General features: G+C 40.8%; 1 long non-coding RNA gene across 1 annotated transcript in view; it reads right to left on the bottom strand.

Moving 5' to 3' along the window:
• The window catches only part of LOC130456145 (uncharacterized), a 65394-nt gene extending 45700 nt beyond the window's left edge, over nucleotides 1-19694 (bottom strand). Inside the window, exon 1 of the long non-coding RNA XR_008914653.1 lies at nucleotides 15719-19694. This is a non-coding gene — a long non-coding RNA (uncharacterized LOC130456145). The remainder of the gene's footprint in view (nucleotides 1-15718) is intronic.
• Between the last annotated feature and the right edge of the window lie 7742 nt (nucleotides 19695-27436).

The following is a 27436-nucleotide window of genomic DNA, read 5'->3' as shown; positions in this document are numbered from 1 at the left end:
GTGGTGTATCCCTTAATGTGCTTTTAGAGCCCGAAGCCCAATTGCAGAGTGTGACAAACGCAATGGGTCCAGCTGAAGGGTGGGGGTGGAGGACGGAAGTCTGTGGACAAGCTACGCAGGTGCAGAATGAAAGGCAGGCCAGGGGGCTTGGAGTGCAGGTGCATGCGCAGGCAGGCAGACGGGGAAGGAAGAGGAAAGTTCCCACCTTTTCTGTCAGAGCCTCCCTGTGTCGCTGTGGCTAGCATTCAGCTGGGCCACCGCAAAGGATGGGAAGTTGCCTGTGGACGGTGTGAGGTATGGGAGCAGCACTGGTCACATCAGGCACCCCTGACGAGGGGAGGACGCATTGGGAGTGGCTGCCGCCGCGCGGCCCGCCTCCTGCATCTTCCTCTGGGTTCTTCAGTAGTCCCGCCTGCTGCCTGTACTGGTCAGCTCCGTAGGCAGGCCTGCCCCTGAAAGCTGCCCCCTCCCTCTCAATTTCCCGCCTCCCACACTGCCCCTCCTCTCCGTGGGGACACCCACCAGAAAGTCCCCTCCTTCAGTAGACCCAGTCCCAGGTCCCCAACTTCCTCAGGTGCTCAGCTCCCCCTCCCCCACCCCCTTCGCCTCTTGGTCTCCCTCTTGAGGCCACGTATTGGTACTGCATCCCAGGACAGTTTTATTTGTAATGGGTATAAAAGAAGCTTTTAGAGCTCTGTACAAGTCTCCTCTTGGACCCCAAGCCAGGTACACATCCTGACGTCATAGGCGTAAATATGAGTGGACCTTGGCCAGGAGTGGCCCACTTTGCCTTGGAGCAGTCACACACCTGCCTTCCACCCGGTCCTCTCAGTATTCTCCTTCCATAGCTGATGCAGAAATGATTAAGGAAGTTCTTTCTGCTCTCCCGCTGCCTGAAGCCCTCGCTCTAGTTCACTGCTGTGCCCATAGAGGTGGCACTGACCCAGTCTCCAGGGGACATGACTGAGCAGATGCTGCTGCCAAGCTAGCAGCCATAGGAGGGCCTGAATTACTTTGAACATTAACAACCACTGATGCCTTAAATTGATCACTTTCCTGTAATGAAAAAGAAGTGGAGGAATGGAGAGGAAAATTCAAAGCAAAGCAAATTCATGGAGTGTGGGTGTCATTTGAAGGAAAACCCCTGCTCCCTAGAAGTTTCCATCACCAAAATCCCATGTGTTCATCATAATGGCCACCTTGGTACCCAGGGCATGGTGGACTCTGTTAAGAGAGTATGGCTGGCCCCTGGTATAAGTACCGGAGCCTCTAAAGTGTGTTCATCCTGCTCTCCTGCCAGGCAGACCCCCAACACGTCTTTCGTGGAAAAGCCTTTGGTGGGCATCCTCTGGCTTACACACCTTTTGAGCGGTCTTTGTAAGGGAAGTGTCTCCTTAGGAGTGTTGGCGACCAAGGATCTGGAGGGATAGAGGAGGCAAATGCAAGTCCTGTGTGATCCTGGAGGCAAGACCCTTCTTTGCAAGCATGCCCATCCATCCAGCCATGCATCCCTCCTCACCTCAAAAGGGGGGAAGTGTCGTTCCTAGCAGGATCGGGCCGACGTTGGCCTTGCAGGGATGAGACAGCTGTCCCTTTTACCGGCGTGTTCACTATTCTCCTTGGTCCTCACCATATCCTGGCTAGGTCTGTGAAAGGAGTGAATCAGTTACAGAAGGCACTAGACGCTACTGCCTGGCTGGCTGCCTGGCTGACTGCGAGCTGGCATCAGTGCCTCCCTAGATAGAGAAATGGCTAGAACCTGTAGGGCAGCCTGGTCACTCTTGGGCTCCACTTGTACCTTGTGTTCATGGCTCTCCCTCAGAATGGGATGCCACAGAGCGGTCAGCTGTAGCAGAAAGAGCAGCGGCAGCAGCAGTAGTGTTATGGCAGCTCTTCTGTTCCATGTCTAGGACTTCTGGCTTTTGGGTTGAAGGTGTAATGTCCAGGTCTGGCTCCGATTCCATGGTGGACACACAGACACACACACACACGGTAATGCAACACACAAGAGGTACTTTATTGAGCAAAATATAGCTTGGTGCTCAGCACCTAATTGCTGTCTCCAAGGCTGTGATTTGCAGGCTTTTTATACACTTTTAGGGTAGCGGGAGTAGGGAGGAATTCCTGGAGTTGGGGGAGGGGAATGAACGGGTACTCCTGGGGCTGGGGTCCTGAAACCCAGGTGCTAAAAGGGAAGTCGCGTGAATCTTAGTCTTCGGTACCCAGATGTTTCACGTATGGTCATGGTGACCGAGGTTAGGTCAGTGAATCCTGAGATCATATATCTATGTGAAAGCTGGGATAAGAGTCCGACCCACGGCTGCTACATAACGTATGTCCTTAGTGGGTTTGTGCTCGAGAAGGAGAAAGGAGACGGAGAAAATGGGTGATAAATGAAGAGACACAGAGAAGTGAATTGAAATGGGGAGCGGCGATGGCTCCTGATACTATTTTCCTTAGAAAAATCACGAAAGGAAAATCTGAGACATAAGAGACGGCGTGGAAGTAAGAATTCTGAGATAGAAGGCAGGTGGCCAGGAGTGGAGCTAGGACAGATATAGAGAGACAACAGGGAGAACTCCAAGGATGCAGGAAATAAGAGAAAAAGCAGTGTGCCTCACCCCAGCCTTTATTGTGTATTGAGAGGTGATCAATGAATACGTGGCATAGCAAGTAGTTCTTAACTTTGGTTGGATAGACAATGACAAGGTCGGAGTTGGTGGGGATTCCCCTGACATGAGCTTTTCAGAGGAATGAGGTTTGACAAGGTGAGGGCTAAGCCTTTGTGACTCAGGCTCAGGAATTCTCTTGCCCTTAGAAGTGCCGATACATTGATCATGAATGGATCTGATCACGTACTTAATACATCAACTGTACCCGCATGCCTGGTAGGTTATATATTCCCCCCCCTTTTTTTACAGAAATAAAATAAGAGGGTATCCTGTTACAATGAAATTGTAAACTTAATCAACAAACAGGAATACTAGTGACCGTAGTCAGATAAAAATCAGAAATGAATTCACAATCAAATATCAAAATGAAACGTCACTTAGCCATAATGCTATAAAAATGATAAGAATGATCTTCATTTCCATTTAGCAAACTCAAGCATAACAATTTTCATCATCAAAGATCACAAGTAATAATATAAAATAATAAGAAAATGATGTTCACTCCTTAGTGATCCTGAATTAATGTGATAGTAATTATAGGACTGGTGCATGGACATATCATATTTCCCATGTATAGGCAGGACTATAAGAAGTTTTCAGATCTTCAATAGTTAAAGAAAAAGTCTTTTTCTCGAGATGAGAGGGAATCCTTGTCTTTCCCTTGTTCTGATTATGCATAGCCTTTGGGATATATAAGCCAAGATACCTGCCACATAGACGTATGGTTCCAGGGTTGGTTCCATGGCCTGTGAATGAGGGTGTCTATAACCTGGTAGTGGTGGTTACAAAAAGGGATTTTTCCTTTGTGGGATGGGACCCGAGAAGAAGGAGCAGGGAGTCTGAGAATATGGGTGAAGAATGACAGACTGAGACAAGTCAAAGTAATAGATAGGGCAGACGGGATCCCCTATGGTATTTTCCTTGGTGAAAGAATTAAAGGAAAATATGTGAAGCTTGCAGACACGTGGAAGTACGGATTCAGTGATAGAAAGCATGTGGCCAAGAGAGGCCTTAGTAAAGAGACAGTAGTGAAGCTTTAAGATTGCTGGAACAAGAGAGGGATTCACACCTTTATGCCAGGCTTTCTTGGGGATAGCCAGGATCAATGACCAGGTAACAAAGCATAGATAATTCATATTGGATGGGAAGGTAATGATGACACCTTTTGGGTGTGTTGACCTCAACCGGCCCTTTTACCGAGGAATTCGAGTCCGCACCGAATGTTAATGAGTTTGCATATGTCAGAGTTCAAACCTTGTGTCTGAAGACACAATATCCATACATCAATTATATTTCTTAGATGTGAATATGCTTGGATTGCTACATAGCAACACTTTTTGTGTTAAAAAAATAAGATGAAGGGTGTGTGATATAAAAATATAAAAAAAAATTGGGACTCAAATTAAAAATATGAAAATCATGTAGCATCATCAAATGATACTTCAAGTGATTCAAAATAGACACCCAAAACATTGCAAAAACTTACGATGTAAAAAGTAAGTGTGATTGTCAACAACAATGAAGATTTTACTCTCAACTTATGAATAATTTTAGAATGATAAAAATGATCTTCATTCTTAGTAATCAAAATCAAAGATAAAAGTCTCATAATAGATTAAAAATAATGAGAAAAAGTAATAAGTAAATAATCTTACTTCAAAATGTCTGAAAAGAAAAACAATATGGGATAATCAAAATATTCAGAGAAAATAAAGTAAAAGAGCATCAAATCCCAATTGCTCAATTGAAATGAGAGTGCTATAAAGATATTCTTAAAATACTTTCTCTCTTTCTCCCCCCCCTTTCTTTTTGAATTGCATACCAAATAGATGAGCCTCTTTTACATTTATCAAACATTAGTACAAACATCAATTCAAGTATCAATATTCCCATGAACATTACATTTTGATTTGTTGTTGAAACAACAAGAATGAAGCTAATGAATTGACATGGCAACTTTTGGGTGCAGATTTCTGATATAAGGCTTATGGGTATGTCCAAAAATAAAATTTCTGATTCATATATCAGGATCAGAGCATTAGTAGTACTTACAATGTACTTCTAGTATTTCAACGAAAATATATGGGAAAAATAATCTGAGAAAATGATCACGGAAAATGACCATGAAATGAATGCAAAATTTCAAACTAATGGCTCACCTTTCATGTGGCATAGCTGTAGCTGAGCCAATGTGTCATATCAGAATTGACATTCAAAAATGATTTCTATTTCCCAAATCTATGTTGACCACGATTGACCCTGTAGAACTTTTACACAACTATAATTGCAACAATTAGTGCAAATTCTTAACAAGTACCAATTTTCCCATAAACATTACATTCTGATTTGTTGTTTAAATAACAAGAATGAAGGTAATGAAGTGCCATGGCAACTTCTGGCTGCATATTTCTTATATCAGCCTTATTTACATCTCTACTTCTGTATAAAAGAAGAATTGAATATTCCCAAAAATATAACATTGGCAATGTTTGAAAAATTCATTGTACCAAACCAGTGTTTGGGTTCATTAGAAGCTTAAGTTGCTTTTCACGTAGAAGCAATTTCTACCGCTTCTTGCTCACATAGAATTTGATGTAACTTCCTAATTCCTTGTAAATATAGAACATCCAATGTGCTTTTAGGGTTAGGGTATAAGTGCCAATTTTTTCCCAATCTTTAAATATAAACTCCAAAGGGGAACCTTAGTGTATACTTTGCCTCTGTCCCATGGAGGTGTAGAATAATTCCACAGAGGTGGGTCAACATCTGTGCTTCCACAGAGGTTGTCCAACCTTGAGCACTCAGTTGACCACTGAGGCTAGACTTCCCACAGACCACAACGTCTTCCAGTATTAGAAGGGGAAAGTGATAATCCCCAAATCCAGCAGTCTGCCTGAACTCTGAGGCTGGTGGGAGCAAGCATGAAAGAGTTCCCATCAAGATATCACCCCAAAAGATGGGGGGTTTTAGGAGTAATGACCCAAAATCGTATTAACATGTAATCACACCAATGGTGGTTGGCACACAAAATATATATAGGTATTGTCAGGAATATCATCTATACATAGATGTAGATGACCGTTTTCAATAACTTAGGTTCCTACTTAAAAATGTCAAAGTACATTCGGCCTGATATTTCCTCCTTTTTGTTAAGAGTTAGATCAGGACCATCTGTCCATCCTAAATCCCTGTGCAGCGTCTTCTGCTTTCTACATAATTTTTTGTTGTCAGGGTTACTAGGTCTATGCTGTGGATGAAAAATTCTATCTCCTCCTCCTAAGAGAGTCATACCAATGTCTATACCCTTGTATAATAGTACCATTTCTTACAATACAAATAGGAATCTTACAATGCATACAAAATAAATTCCTTTTGACAGTATAGAGCATCGACATCTAAAATGAAAGGCATACAGTAGTGGTAGTCTCTTGGTGACCGAGAATGATTATTGTCTTTGTGCATTATCATCTACAGTGTATCCTCATATGGCTTTGGAGTTCAAAGACCTCATGAGGCACAGAGTTTGTGGCAGATGGGGCATGGAACACCAGTTGTTACTGGAGGTGCGGTTGTGACCTGGAGTCAGCAATTACGTGTAGCAGCAAGACGTCGACGTCGCTTCTCTTCAAAGGTGAGTGATAGTTTAAAAGAGTGGAAGACTTAAACTGTAAGAGTTAAAAGAGTTGAGGTTGTATCTCCATCTACCCTTGCCGATCAATATTTTTATTGCCTTGTGATCTGAAAAGGCTGCATTTATTATTTCTGCTTTTCTGCATTTGGGTGCCATGTTTCTGTGACCTAGTGTATGATCTATTTTTGTGAATGTGCCATGTGGTGCTGAAAAGAAGGTGTATTCCTTTTCGTCCCTATTTATTTTTCTCCATATGTCTATTAACTCTAATTTTTCTAAGATTTCATTCACCTCTTTTACCTCTTTCTTGTTTATTTTTTGGTTTGATTCATCTAAATTTGATAGTGGTTGATTCAAGTCTCCCACTAATATGGTTTTATTGTCTATTTCCTCCTTCAATTCTCCTAGTTTCTCTATTAAAAATTTGGATGCTATACCCTTTGGTGCATACATGTTGATTAGTGATATTTCCTCATTGTATATACTCCCTTTTAACAGAATATATTTACCTTCCCTATCCCTTTTGATCAGATCTATTTTTGCTTTGACTTTGTAAGATATCATGATTGCAACTCCTGCCTTCTTTCAATCAGTTGAGGCCCAAAAGTTCTTACTCCAACCTTTAATTCTAACCTTGTGAGTGTCAACCCACGTCATATGTGTTTCTTGAAGATAACAAATGGTAGGGTTTTGGGTTCTAATCCAATCTGCTATTTGTCTACATTTTATGGGTGAGTTCATCCCATTCACGTTCAAAGTTATGATTGTCATTTGTGGATTCGCTGGCATTTTGATATCTTCCCCTAGTTCTGACCTTTCTTTTTTAGCAATCTCCTTTTGAACCAGTGATTTACTTTAGGTCAGTCCCCCTAGTCCCCTCCCTTGAGATGCTTCCCTTTCTAGCCCCTCCCTTTTTATGCTCCCTTCCCCTCCCCCCTCTCCTTCCCTCCCTTTTTATACTCCCTCACCCCTCCCCCTCCTTAATATTCCTTTCTTTCTGGCCCTATTGGATAAGATAGAATTCAGGATCCCACTGGATCTAGATGTTCTTTCCCTCTCAGATTTGATTTCACTGAGAGTAAGGTTTAAGTAATCCCACTTCACGCTCTCTTCCTCTCCTTCTCATATGAGAGTTCTTCCCCTCTTAGATAATTGACTCTTAGATAAGTCTGATACTAAGAAAGACATGCTGTTGTTTGCCAATATAATGTACCCTTGATGACAATGATCACATATACATTTTGGACGATAGTAACAAATCTTACTGCAATTTAACAGTATTTATGGTACAGTCATAACCTTCCCAATTGTACCATTTGATATTTGATCATATTTGGGTAACATGCAACAATTCCACAAAAATAACTTTAACTTAACTGTTAGGCCAATACCATTTGGAATTTTCAGGTATGTGATAAAGTTTGATCTTATAACCAATACCCATATATTTGTAGCACAGAGAATCTGTCAGGGACTTAACGATATTCTTCTGTAGGCAAATAGTTTTTCATACAATGACATGTGCGTGGATAGTGTGTTAGACCTGCCTATAGGGCAGTGATGATCTTTCCAGCTCATTTGCAGTTTTTCCAGGTGTCCTGTGCCAGACACCTCTGCAGTCTGATCTTTTTCTGGTCAGATTTTCTTGCCATCAGATCATTCTCTGATGATCCGGGTCATCCTCCATTGACTTCTTGTATCTGAGGAAATAAACAGAAAGTCTCGACCCCAAATGAAAGCCTCATTGGGTCTAATAAAGTTAGAAAGTAACTGAACATAAATACCTTCAGTTTTTGAGCCTTGGGGCTTATCAAATCCTTTGAGCTCTTTTTGCCATAGCTTGCATATAAGCCATGAGCTATCCAATTCAGGCCATTTATTGCTATGAAAAGCACTGCTATCCCAAGATGTTTGGAATAGACAACTGTGCACAATTATTTATAAGTTCTGTAATCACTTTGCTCACTTCTTCATTTGAGCTTAATGCCATAAACCAGGAGAGTAACTATCTCCCATCACCTTTCAGTGTTTAGCTTTTGATCTCAAGAGCATGTTGGAATGCACCCTTTGTTCCAAAACGTGTAGTGGATATTTTTTCAGAGGTGAACATAATCCACAACATTTTGCACTGGCTTTGAAACATTTTACTCTTGACTTTGCAAGACCTCATACATAGATGCTTAATCTTTGCTTTTCCACACCAATAACGATGAAAAATCATACCATAAATCACGTATGATTTTACCAACGTGTGCTGTGATCTTAATCATTTGTCTATTTGCACACAATTTTTTGCTCTATGCAAAATTTTATCTTATGCAATCATTAACATTATAGCACTGTCTTATGTTGTAAAAGTATGCGCAGCTTTATCAGGCAATTGCATACGTGTTATAGTTAACCTATAATAGTTAAATTCATAACTAAAAAGATTTCAATACTGTGACTAGAGTTATTAGTTTCATTCATAAACTTTTATAAAATTTCACTGTAAAAATAGGTCACATTGTGCAGGTAGCATTTGGATTTGCATTATTATCATAGGTTTTAAATTAATATTATGAGCAGCTTCAATATCTGTAGTTTGAGTGAGTGGCACTAGTGCCCATTTTAAATCACCACTAAATCATGTTCCTGGCTAACAAATTCCTCAATAACCTTGATAATTAACTCCTGGTTAACAGATTGACTCCTTCCAACCATGTGTCCTCTCTGCTGAGAGTGTCTGATTTTTATGATTGAAGCTCTTCTAATTATCAATAATTTGCTTTCTGCATGAAGTCGCATTAATATGCCTCATAAAAAGTTTCTGAACTGCATCCAGGTGGTTGAAATTGTTAAGGTCCAGGATTTCACCCACCACCATGGAAGACCACGAACAATGCAAACTGGCAGAGAAAGGCCATTTATTGAACTGATACGCGCATCAGTGGGAACCTCTATCCTCAGAGTTCCGAGTTGCTTCTGACAGGCTGGGCTTTTTATACTTTTCTGTAGGTACCTTACCATCCTTGGAATTTTGCCTGCACGTATGGCCCTCATCTGCTTCCTACTATTCTTGGAGCTTTGACAATTCTATATTGTTGGGGTCCCCCTGACCTGTTGTTTGACATATTTGTTGGGCTCCTCCTGGCCTTTATATGGTACCTACTGCAGCTGTAGGTTTGGTATATTTACGGTTCTGACAGGTCAGCTTGTCAGGCCCTCAAGTTTGGCCATTTTCCGGCCTCCCTCAAAATAATCTCAGCCAAATTTTTATTTTTGCTGCTCTTGTGTCCTGCTTAAGAAATTTTTTAGAATTCCCACATATTTAGAATTTGAATGTATTAGAAACTTCTTTGAAGCATAGTCCCCCCCCCCCCATTTCTTGAAGTAAGTCTTAGTATTGTCAATGCTTCCCCCCTCCCTTTTCCTTTTTTTGCCCCCACTTTAACCAAATCTTCTTAATGCCCCAATCTTTCCCTATGCATGTTTCTTCTAACTACTCTTATGATGCATAAAATTTTTGAGAGTTACACAAAACATTTTCCCCACATATTAATATATATAATTTGATTATGATAAAATGATCTTTATACTTAGTAATCAAAATCTTCAACCTCCTGGCCTGCGAGAGGTTACAAGGAGAGAAGATAGAAACAGGATAGAAGTTTTACATCCTGCGAAGGGCGTGAACGAGCCGACTTTAGAGATGTAAATAATCGAGTCAGTAATCAATTATTAATTTTCGGGAGCCACAGCCTGCTCCGACCACTGGTGGTTATTAATTCAGGCTATTCCCATCCAATGGTCTCAATTTAACACTGCACTGGTCAAAGGATAATGCTAGCTCAGATGGAAAGGAGATCAGAAACTAAAGGTGGTAGATAATGCTAGCTATTCGCATTAGAAAAGAGAGAGAAACAGGGCGGCCTGGCCGCAAGCCCAGGCCTCATTAAGAAAGATAGAGAGGACAGAGAAAGGGGAGAAGTTGCTCCATAGCAAACCTGTGGGTGTCCTCCTAGTGGGGGGGCTGGCTGTGTCAGTCCCATATATTCTCTTTGATATACAAATGAGCTCAATACATATTGATCAGTTACATGATACCTCAATACATATGGATGAGTTACCTGGGTATTGCCATTGGATAATTGCAACTTATGACAAGGTGAAGGTGGGGTTATTATCCTCAGGAGAGTGAGACAAAGGAAAGCAAGGTTTCACGCCTAAACTTCAGCCAAGCTGGGAATAGAGCTCATTGCCATGCGCAGAATGGCCATGTGCTCACACACAATCCTTGTCTCTCCATAATACCTCTGGGCTGGACTGCTACAAAATCAAAGATAAGTCTCATAATAGATGAAAAATAATGATAAAAAAGTAATAAAAATATAATCTTACTTCAAAATGTATGAAAAGAAAAACAACATAGGTTAATGAAAATATTCAGAGAAAATAAAGTAAAAGAGCATCAAATCCTAATTGCTCAATTGAAATGAGAATGGTATATATTCTTTTTTTTTTAAACCCTTACCTTCCATCTTGGAGTAAATACTGTGTATTGGCTTCAAGGCAGAAGAGTGGTAAGGGCTAGGCAATGGGGGTCAAGTGACTTGCCCAGGGACACACAGCTGGGAAGTGGCTGAGGCTAGATTTGAACCTAAGACCTCCCATCTCTAGGCCTGGCTCTCAATCCACTCAGCTACCCAGCTGCCTACTAATATAAAGATATACTTAAAAATACTTTATCTCTTTCTCCCCCCTCGTTTTTTTTAAAAAGCATACCAAAGAGATGAGCATCTTTTACATTTTTCAAACATTAGTGCAAACATCAATTCATGTATCAATATTCCCATAAACATTATATTTTGATTTGTTGTTGAAACAACAAGAATGAAGCTAATGAAGTGACATGGCAACTTTTGGCTGCAGATTTCTGATATAAGCCTTATGGGTATGTCCAAAAATATAATTTCTGATTCATATATCAGGATCAGAGCATTAGTAGTACTTACAATGTACTTGTAGTATTTCAAAGAAAATATATGGGAAAAATAATCTGAGAAAATGATCATGGAAAATGACCATGAAATGAATGCAAAATTTCAAACTAATGGCTCACCTTTCATGTGGCATAGCTGTAGCTGAGCCAATGTGTCATGTCAGAATTGATATTCAAAAATGATTTCTATTTCTCTAATCGATGTTGACCACGATTGACCCTGTAAAACTTTTGCTCAACTATAAATGCAACAATTAGTGCAAATTCTTAACAAGTACCAATATTCCCATAAACATTACATTCTGATTTGTTGTTTAAATAACAAGAATGAAGATAATGAAGTGCCATGGCAACTTCTGGCTGCATATTTCTTATATCAGCCTTATTGAAATCTCTACTTCTGTATAAAAGAACCATTCAATATAACCAAGATTATAACATTGGCAATGTTTGAAAAATTGGGTCTTGTGTTGGCTGGCATTATGTGCTTTGTGGGTGACCAGATGTTTCCACTATCTGTCAACATACAGACAAGACCCAACGTTATCATCCCCTTGGGTCCCTTACAGTCTTAATTTCTTGGTAATATTCAACCCAATTCAGATATATCCTACAATGTAATCTTTAGCATGACATTCAAACTGTTATTGCATAGTTGTAACTTATGATCGTTTTAGAGTGTAGAAGAGATAGACGGTTAGTGATACCATTTCCACCCTTCTTTCTTATGAAAGTTGAAATGCTACAGCTGAAAAAAATTGACTTTTAGATAAGTCTGATACGAAGAAAGATATGCTGTTGTTTGCCAATATAATGTACCCTTGAAGACAATAATCATATATACCTTTTGGATGATAGTAACAGTTCGTACTGCAATTGGACAGTATTTATGGTACTGTCATAACCTTCCCAATTGCACCATTTGATATTTGATCATATTTGGGTAACGTGGAACAATTCCACAAAAATAATTTTAAGTTACCTGTTATGCCAATACCATTTGAAATTTTCAGGTATGTGATAACGTTTGATCTTATAACTAACACCCATAAATCTGTAGCACAGACTATCTGTCAGGGACTTAACGATATTCTTCTGTAGGCAAATAGTTTTTCATACAATGACATGTGCGTGGATAGTGTGTTAGACCTGCCTATAGGGCAGTGATGATCTTTCCAGCTCATTTGCAGTTTTTCCAGGTGTCCTGTGCCAGACACCTCTGCAGTCTGATCTTTTTCTGGTCAGATTTTCTTGCCATCGGATGCTTTTGGTCATCCTCCATTGACTTCTTGTATCTGAGGAAATAAACAGAAAGTCTCGACCCCAAATGAAAGCCTCATTTGGTCTAATAAAGTTAGAAAGTAACTGACCATAAATACCTTCAGTTTTTGAACCTTTGGGCTTATCCAATCCTTTGAGCTCTTTTTGGCATAGCTTGCATATGAGCCATGAGCTATCCAATTCAGGCCATTTATTGCTATGAAAAGCACTGCTATCCCAACATGTTTGGAATAGACAACTGTGCACAATTATTTCTAAGTTCTGTAATCACTTTGCTCACTTCTTCATTTGAGCTTAATGCCATAAACCAGGAGAGTAACTATCTCCCTTCACCTTTCAGTGTTCAACTTTTTATCTCAGGAACATCTTGGAATGCACCCTTTGTTCCAAAATGTGTGTAGTGGAGATTTTTTCAGAGGTGAACATAATCCACAACATTTTGCAGTGGCTTTGAAACGTTTTACTCTTGACTTTGCAAGACCGCATACATAGATGCTTAATCTTTGCTTTTCCACACCAATAACGATGAAAATCATACCATAAATCACGTATGATTTTACCAACGTGTGCTGTGATCTTAAGCATTTGTCTATTTGCACACAATTTTTTGCTCTATGCAAAAATTTATCTTATGCAATCATTAACATTATAGAACTGTCTTATGTTGTAAAAGTATGCGCAGCTTTATCAGGCAGTTGCATAGGTGTTATAGTTAACCTATAATAGTTAAATTCATAACTAAAAAGATTTCAATACTGTGACTAGAGTTATTAGTTTCATTTATAAACTTTTATAAAATTTCACTGTAAAAATAGGTCACATTGTGCAGGTAGCATTTGGATTTGCATTATTATCATAGGTTTTAAATTAATATTATGATCAGCTTCAATATCTGTAGTTTGAGTGAGTGGCAGTATTGCCCATTTAAATCACCAATAAATCATGGTACTGGCTAACAAATTGCTCAATAACCTTGATAACTAACTCCTGGTTGGTTAACAGATTGACTCCTCCCAGCCGTGTGTCCACTCTGCTGAGAGTGTCTGATTTTTATGATTGAAGCTCTCCTAATTATCAATAATTTGCTTTCTGGATGAAGTCGCATTAACAGGCCTCCTAAAAAATTTCTGAACTGCATCCAGGTGGTTGAAATAATCTCAGCCAATTTTTTGTTTTTGCTGCTCTTGTGTCCTGCTTCAGAAATGTTTTAGAATCCCACATATTTAGAATGTGAATGTATTAGAAACTTCTTTAAAGCGTATTCCAGTCTAAGCTAGGCATTTCCTAGTATTAAATTGCCTAATTGGGAGGGAGTTGTCTGTCAAGAGCAGCAGCAGCAGCAGCTGAGTAGCTCCTCTGGGGACCTACCAAAGTCTCCCCTTTGGGGACTACTTTGGGGATTGCGGGCCATGTGATTTGCGGGGTTTTTCTTTGTTTTTGGCGAAGCTTCTTTAGACAGGTCTCCCCCCATCTGAAGGCGAAGGGGACCGCTGGGACTCCTTTGGGCATTGTAGGTCAATACCAAAGAGGTTTTTGTTGTTTTTTATTTGCCTCAGGCGAACCTGGGCTTTTTTTATGGATAGATGTGAGGCAAGGCCAGTCCCCGGTCAGAGCTGTGGGGGGGGCTGAGCCTTTTTCCCTGGCTGCTGGTGGTGTATCCCTTAATGTGCCTTTGGAGCCCGAAGCCCAGTTGCAGAGAGTGGCAAAGGCAAGGGGTCCAGCTGAAGGGTGGGGGTGGCGGATGGAGGTCTGTGGACCCTTAATGTCTATCCTGGTATTGTCAGGAACATAATCTTTGTCTGGATGTCAATGATCTCTTACAATAACTCAGGTTCCTGATTAAAGATTTCCTAGTGTCTTTTCCCTGATCTCTCATCCTTTCTTGAGAGTAACATCAGTGTCATCTGTCCATTAACCATGAGTGAGCAGCATTTTCTGCTTAGCACCTCATTTTGGTTGTCAGAGGTATCAGATCTATGCTATGAATGAAAGTTTTCTATCTCCTCCTCTTTGGAGACTCATACCAAGGTCTAGACCCTTGTTGATAACAGCATTTCTTACAATACAAGTGGTAGATTTACAATGCATACAATATACATTCCTTTTGACCGTATCATATACAAAATACAGGGTATACATTAGTAGCTAGACAATTTGTAGCTAATTCATCTCAATGCCATAGCAAAGCCTTTGGAGTGTGGGACATATCTGGTGTCTTGTACAGACACGAGTGTGATTTAGTCCTTCTGAATTAGCAGACTCGATGTTGCTGTGGGTACCACATCTCAATGGATGTCAGCATGACAAGTGTCCATGAGTGGTCTACTAGCCAATGTCTCTAATAGTGTAATGTCATTGTTCTGGAGTGATATCCGTCACCAGAGAAGTGTCCTTCCAGCATGCCTGGATTGTGGCTGGCATGCACATAGCTGACGCCATCACCTTCCGTCTGCTTCTCTTCCTGGTCTGTGTCAGCTGGCATGAAGCATGACGTGGGTGACCAGATGTTTTCATTATCTGTGAACATACAAACAAGACCTCGGCCCAACATTATCATCCCCTTGGGTCCCTTACAGTCTTCATATCTCGATGATATTCAACCCAATTCAGGTATCTCACACAATGTGATCTTTATCATTACATTCAATAGTGATTATTGCATAGCTTTAACTTCTATTCCTTCTGGGCTGTAGAAGAGATAGATGATTAGTGATACCATATCCACCTCTTTCCTTACGAAAGTGGAACAGTCACAGCTAAACAAAATGGACTTCTAGATAAGTCTGATTCTAATAAAAACATGTTGTTTGCAAATATAATGTACCCTTTAAGACAATAATCATCATTACGTGTTGGATAGTAATACCCATTTGTGCTGCAGGTGGACAGCATTCCTTATACTGTCATAACATTCCCAATTATACCCTTTTGATATTTGATCACATTTGGCTAACATGGAAGAATTCCAATAAAATGATTGTCAGGTTACACGTTGTACCAGTACCATTCAAAATTTCAGGCATGTAATAGTTCGATCTTTTCCCAAATACCCATATATCCCTAGAACAGAATATCTGTCAGTGACTCAATGACATTCTTCTGCATGTACATTGTTTTTCATTCAAGTACATGTGTGTGGATAGTGTGTTAAACCTGCCTATAGGGCAATCATAGCCTTTACAATCCATGTGCTGCATTTCTGGTGTCCTGTGCCAGACACCTCTGCCATCTGTCCTTCTTCTGGGCAGATTGTCTTGCCATCCGATGCTCTTGATCATCTTCCATGGACTTCATGTATCTGAGAAAGTAAACAGAAAACCTCGACCCCAAATGACAGCCTCATTGGGTCTCAGAGAGTTAGGAAGGGACAGAACATCTATACCTTCAGTTTTTGAACCTTGGGGCTCATGAATTCCCTTGATCTCTATTTACCCTAGCTTGCATGTAAGCCATGAGCTATGCAATTCAGCCCTTGCATTGCTGTTAAAAGCGCTGCTATTCCAAGCTGTGTGGAATAGACAGTAGTGCACAGATGTTCATAAAATCTGTCATCACTTTGCTCACTTCTTCATTTGAGCTTGAACCCTAAACCAGGAGAGTCAGTATCTCCCATCACTTTTCACAGTTCACCCTTTGTGCCAGGAGCATGCTGAAATGCACCTTTTGCTCCAAAATGTACAGTGGATGCCTATCAGAGGTGAAATTAATCCCCCACAGTTTGCATTGATAAGCGATATCCCCTGCTTGTTCAGGATATAGATGTACAATAGACTTTGCAAAGCAGCAGGTATAGATGCTTAAATAGTTGCTTTTGCAAACCCATAATCATAAACATATCCTACTAGAAATCACTTATGATTGGACCCGTGTGTGCTGGGATCTTAAGCCTCTGTTTGCCTGCACACACTTTTTGCTATTTGAAAAAGTTTCCCATTGTGCAGTTATTAAAATGATAGCATTGCCTTATGCTGTACACGTATGCACAGAATTATCAAACAGTTGCACAGGAGTTGTTGTATGGGAACTACTGCAATGAACTCCATCACTGAAAAGATCTTAATACTGTGACTAAACTCATTACTCTCATCTGCTAAGTCTGCAAATCTTCACTGCAGAAATAAATCAAATTGGGCCAGGAACCTTTGAACGTGCGTTATTATCATGGGTCTCTTTTCAGTCTCATGATCAGCTTCAATATCTGCCATTTGAATACATGCTAGTATTGCCTCCGTCAAGGCCTTCCTTCATAAATCTCTGTACTGAGTAACCGATTCCTCGCTAACTTTAATAATGAGCCGCTGGTAAACCGATTGAATCCTTCTGACCATGCTTTGACTCTGCTGAGCATGTGTCTTAGTGTCCATAGTAAAAGCTATTCTAGTGAGGAATCGTTTGCTTTCTGGATACAGGTACATTAATATGCCCACTAAAACGTTTCTGAACTGCATGCAGGCTGTTTGAATAAGCTCTGCTCAATATTGTTGCTCTCATGTCCTGCTTAGAAAAGTGTTAATCATTCCTCCATAGTTCAAATTAGAAAGCCTTATGAATTCCTTTAAATCGTATTCCAAGTCATGCTTAGTATGTCTCAGTATTCAATTTTCCTTCTAGCCAATTACAGCGTTTGTAATAAAAAACTTGGAACCTCAGTTGCTCTGATGCTCTCTTCCACGTGGCTCAAGCCACGTGGCCGGTAGAGAAAAAACATTTCAAGCTGCTTCAGATTGAAGCCCAAACCTTAAAAATGTTCTGTTTGCACTTGCATTACCTCGTGATTTATACCAAAATTTCTCTACAGATAAACATTTCTAGTCCTGAGATTCTGTGGCACATAACAAAAGTCAGAGAAAGATTTTTAATTCTCCTTTTTGACTTCCTTCATCAAAAAATATGAGCAGACATTCCTTCATAATTCTGCCTGTATCCAGCCTAAATGAAAGCCATTCAAATGCCCAGATCTCACTTCCCTGGGCTTCTTATCACTTGCAATCAGCCAGGTATAGCAGCCTTTCCCTGGCCTGACCTCAAACAAAAGAGTTCCTAGGACCCTTTTCAAATGCTAAATGAGTGCAGGGGCTGGCCTTTTGTTTGTTTGTTTTTAATCTCCTGCCTTTGGTTACAGAAGGGCAGTATCTTTTTACAACCTGGGCTGTTTGGAATTGAACCTAATTCAGGATTATTACCTGGATTCATTAATTTTGCTGAGACCTGCTGTGGTATTAGGAAAAGTTTTTTTTTTCCCTTTAGCCAAGTGATAGCCAAGGGCCCTTTAAGTGCCCTGCTTGAGTCAAAGCAGTTACTTCCAGAGAAGCCTTTGAAAGGCAGGCCAGGAATCTGCCTGGGAAGATGAGCTCGCTCCTGGCTTCCTGTCTGCTACGCCTCCCCCTTTTTGTTTTACACCCAAATGAATAGTGTAATATGAAAATGTAGTGTTAAGGTCCAGGATTTCACCCAGCACCATGGAAGTCCAGGAACAATGCAAACTGGCAGAGAAAGGCCATTTCTTGAACTGATCCGCGCATCAGTGGGAACCTCTATCCTCAGAGTTCCGAGTTGCTTCTGACAGGCTGGGCTTTTTATACTTTTCTGTAGGTACCTTACCATCCTTGGAATTTTGCCTGCACGTATGGCCCTTATCTGCTTCCTACTATTCTTGGAGCTTTGACAATTCTATATGGTTGGGGTCCCCCTGACCTGTTGTTTGACATATTTGTTGGGCTCTTCCTGGCCTTTATCTGGTATCTACTGCAGCTGGCGCTTTGGCATATTTATGGTTCTGACAAGTTTCTCAAGGCTGACCAGCTCATTAGGCCTTCCTGCTAGGATTTGGTATATTTACGGTTCTGACAGGTCAGCTTGTTAGGCCCTCAAGTCTGGCCATTTTCCGGCCTCCCTCATTCCCAACTCCTTTTTCTTTTAGGGGGCAGTGGTTAGGCCCACCCACTGGGGCAGCTCGTGGCTCTCGGCTAGGGGTCTGTACTGTTGTCGAACAGCCAGCACCTGGATGGCATCTAGTCAGTCTTTTATGAACCGAACAAGGCTGTTAAAGATACCGGGGCCAAATGTCAAAAGTAGGGTGAAGATTATGAGGGGTCCTATGAGGGACGTGACTAGGGAGAAAAGGTCGCGTATCAGGGGCCGGCAGTTTCCCCCTCCTTCAGTCAGGGCTTCTAGACCTTCTCGTAGCTTGCTCAGGAAGTCCCTAATGATCCCTGAGTGGTTAACATGGAAGCACCGTTCCTCACCCAAGGCTGCACAGAGGCCCTCTCCTTAAGGAAGAGGGGGTCCTGCTTGGCATAGCAGGTCACTTGGGGCACTATTGTGAGGGGCTGCAGCGGGCAGTGAGGGAGCTAGGGGAGACACAGGGCTGTAGGCCAGAACGGGGGCACAGCCAGTGAGCTCCTGCAGGTGGGATAAGGTATTTCCCAGTTGAGGGATACTCTGTGACAAGGGAGGGGGAAACCAAGAGGCGGGGGAGAAAGTGAAGTAATGGAATCGAGTGGGTCATGTATTCCTTTTGCTAGCTGTCTCCCCACTGCTTCTGGTGAGTCGTGCCATCTGGCCAGCCCAGCCATCCAGAGGGGAACCACACAGCCTCCCGGAGGGCCAGAGTCTCAGGCCCCACCTGGTTCAGTGCCCCCTGCCATCCCATCCCCTCTCGTCTCCAAATGTCTAAGGGGAAAGGGGCGGAGGTCCAGATCTTCTGTAGTTTCTTCAGTGCTGAGCATGGGTGTAGAGCTGTCCCTGCCTATGTGTAGGAGAGAGAGGGAGGGGAATACGAGGGGGAGGGAAGGCTGCAGACAGTGTCTTTAGGGGCGCGTCCTCAGTGGATTCCAGGGTCCCAGGTCGGTGGAGAACTGCCTGGAGATCCGAAGAGTGTCCTGTCACTCCTTCCCTCGATTGGCAGACCCGTCACAAGGGGAAGTCAGCCCCTAAGGGAGAAGGGTACTGGGGCAAATAGCAGATAGGAGCAGGACATTAATCCAATAGCAATGAACATCACACCTTTGCATTTGGGTATCTTAACCAACAGACTTCACCCTCAGAAATCATCTTCTGACAGGAACAGATCCCTTCCTGAGTTGTTTGCAGAGCTGGTAGGTGACGTTTCTGTTAAAGAATATCCCAGTGCAAAATACACATTAACTGTAATGTCTATAAGCACTGGAGTAACAATATCTTACAGAGGTATTTCCTTACCCCAGAGGCTGGGGAAACCAAGAAGGCTGTGAGCTATTCCTAAGCTCAAGAACCAAACCTCAACTGTGGTAACTTAAGGCTTCAAATACAAGCCATCTAGGAATACACTCCACCTATTTCTCAAAGCATGTTCCTAACAATTTGAGAATTCCCAATGATTAGGGTTGTTTGAGGAAATGGAAACTTTAATATCACCATTTGCATCATGTGCTGATCGTGGGAATTGTCACGAAGGAAGAAGGCCCTGAAAGGGAAATATCTCCAAGTCACAAAAGACACCCCAAGCAAGGCTGTCACTTGCCACTGTTGTTCCACTCGAGGATGGTCAGGAAAATTCAGTCCAAAGTGAGCCTTGGGCTGCCTTCTCTATAACCATCCTAGGACTTTTTCTCTCCTTAGAGCCCTTGCCACTGGGTCCCAGAAGCCTTCTTTTTCCTTAAAAGACAAGTTTCCCCCCATTTCAGCTGAGAGAAATTTGCTCATCAGCAATCCAGGAACAAATCTCCACACCCCCAAACAAGCCTTGAATATCCCTACAAGGCTGATCACTCCATGATTTTCATGTATTTACCCATCAGGTGTAGTCACATGAGTGCTGAATTAAGTGGTTCCCTATAAACCAGGGCTGTATCCTCTCCTGGACCTAGGCCATCTGACAGACTGAGACAAGGTCATGCAGGAATCACTTCAGGGTAACTGTCCAGAGAAATGAAAGAATCATGGGTGATTTTCCCACTTACATTACGTTATATAGTATCCCTAAGTTAAAGAGCCAATTGTGAGAGCAGAACATTCATCAGTTCTCTTTCACCTTCTCTCTCCCTTTCTGTTTCTTCAAAACCCTCTGCTTAAAAGCAGAGCACACCGTCCATCCTTCCTTTACAAACCCACCTACTAAAGCTTTTTGGACTCGAAATCAAAGTTCCCTCCTACCAAATTCAAACCCATCACACCTCCCCACTTTCTCTAACCTGCTTTACCATCATAAGTCAGACAACCAGCCCCCTGGTATCACTTCAACCGCTAATCGGTAACCCAAAAGAATTCTGATTTAAAAGATGACATCATTGAACAGTCTTCAGCCTAGAGCTCAACCATAATTTCAGTTCAGAGCACAAATTGGTAGACTGAGGTAACAAAATATATGGTAGAGTCAGGTTTACAATAAGGTTTTGTTTACATCCAAATAATACTTAAACACATTTTAGCAGCCATTCACATAACAATCATAAATTTCTGAGCAAGCATTTCACATAGATGTCATTTTTAACACCCTACCTATTCTTTGGCTATTGTTTGCCACATATATCCTGATACAGATGAACAATGTAACCAAAACATCAACCAACAATCCCCAGAACTCGTATGAGGTCACTTTATCAATTACATATCACTTAACTCATTTTATCATTCTGGACCTGGAATGTTTGTAGTGAGATTCCACAGCTGCAAACAAGCTTTTTTTTGGTCAGCCAGGCCTGGCAATATTTGCTTGCTTGAGCACCTTAAACCCTCCGTTTCTACAATTAAGATATACTCATCTTTAAGTTCTCTCACACAGCGGTTGTTAACTCTTGGAAGCCCCTATGTCAGATCATGAGTATCAGTGTAGAATAATTATAAGCACTTCCTTCTCCTTCCTGTGTGCAAGGAAGGGGTTAATAGTTTCTGAGCAAGTTATCCGAAGGCTCCTTGGCTCCATTTAGATTTATTACTTAACGGCCTTGTCCCATCCTTCTCTAACAAGTGAGCGTACTTCAAGTTAAAATTGGGAATTTATCAAACCTCTTTCATAATAATTTACTCTCAGTAAATTTTTAGTTTGAACTTCCCAACTTCCAAATAACTGTGATTCAGTTCTCTAGCAATCTTTCAGTGTGTAACCAAACTGAAGTACAAAGCATTTAGATCCTCCTCTTTAGTTTTCTTGTAGCTCAAAATATTGCTACATACTGGATTAAATTCCAATTTATAATTTGTTGTTTCTTAATATCAACTAGTATCTCTATTCATTACTGTCATTGAAACGGAGCACTTCATAAAATGAATCCAGATACCCCAAATCCAATTATTAACTTGTCTAGCTAGGTTAGAAGATAGGAAGTTATTTCCTTTCACATGTACTTAATCACCTTTCCCTAGTTAGCTCCATGTTACCTGGCGTTCCTGCCTGACCTCGCTGATATACCTGAAGCTTGACTGTATTTAATCCTCATGAAAAGCCCTCTCGATGACAGGGCTGGTTGAATTTATCTTGTTAAGGACATCCAGGTTGTATGTCATATACCCTTAACCTATTTAGGTGGAAAACTTAATCCTCTTCATAATATAATGCAGACATATTTAGCATTCACTCAGCATTACTCATTTCCAGCATTTGGTATCTGAATACATACATGTGCATTTCTAGATTACAAATTCCTTCCTATGCATTTTGCATTTTGCACGTTTAAAAACAATACATATAACCCTGATTAAAAACAACATCATTTAAAAATTTCCTCTTTTGTAAAACATCAATTCTTAGCACTTATCTCATTAATCCCATGCACAGATCAACCACTTTAAAAAACTGCTTGTGTGTGTAATATAATTTCTTGCTGCTATTAAAATAAAGGTGATTTGAAGGATCCCCAAATTCAAATTCTAGAATAAGTTCTTTTCAACAACACAAGTTTCTCTGAATGACTTTCACATTTATAAAGTAGTCAGTACAATTTCTGTCCATACAGAATAAACTTTCCTCTCTGCATCAGACTTGCTATCAATCACATTTACACAATTCTCAAATTCCCTGAAATCATTATGCATTGCAAGACCTAACAAAACAAACCCCTAACCATGGGTTTTTGTGCTCAATAAAAATCTGGCAACATTTCACATTTAACTGGCAAACAGTAATACATGGAATTACATTTGTACCGTATCAAAATCATTATCAATCCTCTCAGTTTGAGAATTAATTTTAAGAGAAAGTTTCTAACTGTGGAGTAAGAATCTCCCTTTTCTGCTCAGAATTTTCTCTCTTCCGCTCCTTTGGGGGCCCATCCAAAGGAAGAAGGAGAGAAAAATCATCGAACGGATAATTGCACTCTCTCTCTAGCCCTGAAGCCTGCTTCCAGGAGCAGGAACAGTGTTGTTACTTCATCATAGCCTGCCTGTTGGAACGCAGGCAGAGGGAGCAGGGGTGCAAAATCTATTCTCCTTTGTGACCCTGCATCCCAAACTCCCCCCCCCTTTTTTTCTTAATCCAGCCACAACAAAGACTCAAAGAACCCTATAGGACACCCTCTCCGACACATCCACATACCTGCGTCTAAATACAGAAAGACCCACGAGACAAACAACAAAAGCCAGAAGACAAATAACAGAGACACAGACACGTAAACTGCTCCGATCCTAGGAGCTTATCTTAAGATCTCATTTCTTGGCATGTACTTGTAAAGACCATAAAACACTTAAGCAAGCTGTTTGACAAACAGACTGGTTTTCTATTATTGAGACCAAGAAGTTGCAAGGAAAGGGTTAATTTGGTATACTTACGGTTCTGACAGGTCAGCTTGTTAGGCCCTCAAGTTTGGCCATTTTCCAGCCTCCCTCAGTAGCAACATCACAGCATTAACAAATACAAACACTCTGGTGCATAATCATATTCTGATACAGGATGAAAAACCCACCCTGATTGTATAACTTAGATATACCAATCCAGAGTGAACATCAGCATAAACTGGTTCAGTGATCAGTCTTAAAAATCCCAAACTGATCTTTCTATCTGCCTGTCTGCATTTCAGGATCAATGCAACAGTCTTAGTAGATATAAAATGTTAAGAAAATAATTTCCACGCTACTGATCCTGGTCTAATGAGGTAGAATATTCTATGGCTCACATGACAGGTGCAATAATCAAACACGCCACCTTTCACAGTCTGGACTATCAGAAGTTGTCCGCCTTTTCAACAGTTAGCACAACACTATCTCTGGAGATGAAGGATAAGTCCTTCCTTTCTCTCCTTCTGATACTGCATCTTGGGGATCTCTCCGTGCTCACTGCCAGATGCCTGCCACATAGGAAACTGGTTGGTAGCTCGATGCCAGGACATTCAGCGACTGAGGGTGTCACTACGCCATGTCTCTGCATTTCCCAACCTCAAACATCCATTTCATATGGAAAGTGTATAATCGTGGCTGTGGCTGTCTGGTCCACAATGAAAGCTTCATTATGATTCTCCTTACATGCAATCAGACATCACCTTCCAGAATAGTCATCTGATCTTGAACAAATGCTGTCATGTTCGTGTCGTTTCAGACTTTTGGGTGCCTGAAACAGTAAAATTCTTGTACCTTTGTAATCCAGGGTCAGAGCATTAAAGGTACTTTCCATGTACTAAAACTTGTGGCCATAGTTGAGCAAAAGGAAAATCAAAATTGAATAATAGAAAGTGAATCAAAACTGTTCTCAAAAGTGAAAATACTGACATTTTTAAGATTCTTCTCCCCATTTTTAAATTTTTGTTGTTGTTGTTGTTGGGAGAGATCCCTTCAAAGAAAAACATCCTCTCTGAACAATTCTGGAGGATCATGTATATAACATACCAAATCATCTGAGCAAATTATCTTGGGAATGTGATTCCAAAATGAAAACAAAATTTTAGACTCTTGGCTCACTGTTAATGTGGCATGTTTGAAGCTGAGCCAATATGGAATAGCAGCATTTACATTCCCAATGATTTCTAATTCCTGACCTAAACTGACTAAAACTCGCCTTGTACAGGAGCATACTTTTTCCACCATTAAAAGCTTTGTAAAAACATTAATACAACCAGTATTGTGAAATTTTTAACAAATACCAACATTCCCAAACACATTACATTCTGATTTGCAGTGTAAATACCCAGGATGATGATAATGAAGTGACATTTCAAGTTCTGGCTGCGTATTTCGTATATCATCCTCATTTAAATTTCTGCTTGTATAAATAAACCCATCAATATGATAGCCAAGCATATCACGTTACCAATATTTGGAAAATTCATTCCACCAAACCAATGATTGGGTAAATAGAAGCTTAAGTTGTTTCTCGTGTAGAAACAATTTCTACAGTTTCTTGAACTTGTTGAATTTGGTGTAGCTTTTTCTTTCCTAGTCGTTAATGTATAATATTCAATGTGCTTTTACTACAAGTATATCCGTGGCTATTGTGTCATATTTTCAATACCTACTCCAAAAAGGGAAACTTAGATCATAGTCTGCCCTTGCTCCATGTATGTGTGTGATAACTCCTTCCACCTAGGAGAGTCATTAACTGCGTGTCCACAGAAATTGTCCAACCTAGCGCACTCAGATGACCACTGAGGCTTTACTTTCAAATACCAGAACATCTTCCAATATTTGAATGGGAAGCCAATAGACCCCGAATCCAGAGGCCTGTCTGAATTCTGGGACTATTGGGAGGGAGCAAGAAACCGTTCCCATGAAGATATTACTCCAAAAGACAGGATTTCCAGAGTATTGGTTAACAATGGTACTAACGCTCAAGTACACCCACAGTGGTTGGCACGTAACGTCCACCTAGGTATTGCCAGGAACATAATCTTTGCATGGATGTGAAGGATCTTTTTCAATAACTTAGGTTCCTGATTAAAGATTTCAGAGCGCATTTTGCGTGATGTCTCAGACCTTTCTTAGATAATAACATCAGGATTATCTGTCCATTAAACCTGCCTGTGTAGCATTTTCTGCCTTGCACCTCACTTTTTGTTGTCAGAGGTATCAGATCTATGCTATGAGTGAAAGTTTTCTATCTCCTCCTCTTTGGAGAGTCATACCAATGTCGCAGCATTTCTTACCGTACAAGTAGTAGTTTTACAATGTATCCTTTTGACAGTATCTTAGACATACAAAATGAAAGGTATACATTCACGTCTAAACAACTGTAGCTATTTTGTTTCGATTCCATAACAAAGACCTCGGAGTGTGGGATTTATCTGATGTCTTAGACAGACACGAGTGTGGTTTAGTCCTTCTGAGTTAGCATCCTTGCTCTTGGTTTGGGTACACTATATCAATGGATGTCAGCCGGACCAGTGTCCCACAGTAGCCTAATAGCAAATGTCACTAATAGTGTAATGTCAGTCTTCTGGAGTGATCTTGGTCACCGGTGAAGTGTCCTTCCAGTGCACCTGGATAGTGGCTGGCGTGTAGTTAGCTGATGTCGACGGCGTTGGTCTGCTTCTCTTCCTGGTCTTGTGTTGGCTGGCATGATGTGCTTTGTGGGTGACCAGATGTTTCCACTATCTGTCAACATACAGACAAGACCTCGACCCAACGTTGTCATCCCCTTGGGTCCCTTACAGTCTTAATTTCTTGGTAATATTCAACCCAATTCAGATATATCCTACAATGTAATCTTTAGCATGACATTCAAACTGTTATTGCAGAGTTGTAACTTATGTTCGTTTTAGGGTGTGGAAGAGATAGACGGTTAGTGATACCACTTCTATCCTTCTTTCTTATAAAAGTTGAAATGCCACAGCTGAACAAAATTGACTCTTAGATATGTCTGATACTAAGAAAGACATGCTGTTGTTGGCCAATATAATGTACCCTTGAAGACAATAATCATATATCCATTTTGGATGATTGTAGCAAATCGTGTAGCATAGCCTATTCCACAGAGCAGAGTCAACAACTGTGAGTCCACAGTGGTTGTCCAACCTTGAGCTCTCACTTTACCACTGAGGCTAGACTTCCCAGAGACCACAATGTCTTCCAGTATTAGAAGGAGAAAATGATCGACCCCAAATCCAGCGGCCTGCCTGCACTCTGGGGCTGTTGGGAGCTAGCATGAAAGAGTTCCCATAAAGACATCACCCCAAAAGATGGGGTTTTTTAGGAGTAATGACCAAAAAGGGTATTAATATGGAACCACACCAATGGCGGTTGGCACATAATATCTATATAGGTATTATCAGGAACAAAATAATAGGGTATCCTGTTACAATGAAATTGTAAACTTAATCAACAAACAGCAATACTAGTGAGCGTAGTCAGATAAAGAATCAAAATTGAATTCGCAATCAAATATCAAAATGAAACGTCACTTAGCCATAATGCTGTAAAAATGATAAGAATGATCTTCATTTCCATTTAGCAAAGGCAATGGGGGTCAAGTGACTTGCCCAGGGTCACAGAGCTGGGAAGTGGCTGAGGCTAGATTTGAACCTAGAACCTCCCATCTCTAGGCCTGGCTCTCAATCCACTGAGCTACCCAGCTGCCCCCTAATATAAAGATATTCTTAAAAATACTTTCTCTCTTTCTCCCCACTCCTTTTTTTGAACAGCATACCAAATAGATGAGCATCTTTTACATTTTTCAAACATTAGTGCAAACATCAATTCAAGTATCAATATTCCCATGAACATTACATTTTGATTTGTTGTTGAAAGAACAAGAATGAAGCTAATGAAGTGACATGGCAACTTTTGGCTGCACATTTCTTATATGAGCCTTATGGGTATGTCCAAAAATGAAATTTCTGATTCATATATCAGGATCAGAGCATTAGTAGTACTTACAATGTACTTCTAGTATTTCAAAGAAAATATATGGGAAAAATATCTGAGAAAATGATCATGGAAAATGACCATGAAATGAATGCAAAATTTTAAAGA

Source organism: Monodelphis domestica, chromosome X (assembly GCF_027887165.1).
Source record: "Monodelphis domestica isolate mMonDom1 chromosome X, mMonDom1.pri, whole genome shotgun sequence".
NCBI lineage: Eukaryota > Metazoa > Chordata > Mammalia > Didelphimorphia > Didelphidae > Monodelphis > Monodelphis domestica.
Note: the sequence above shows the minus strand (reverse complement) of the source record. Positions and strands in the feature narration are given on the sequence as shown.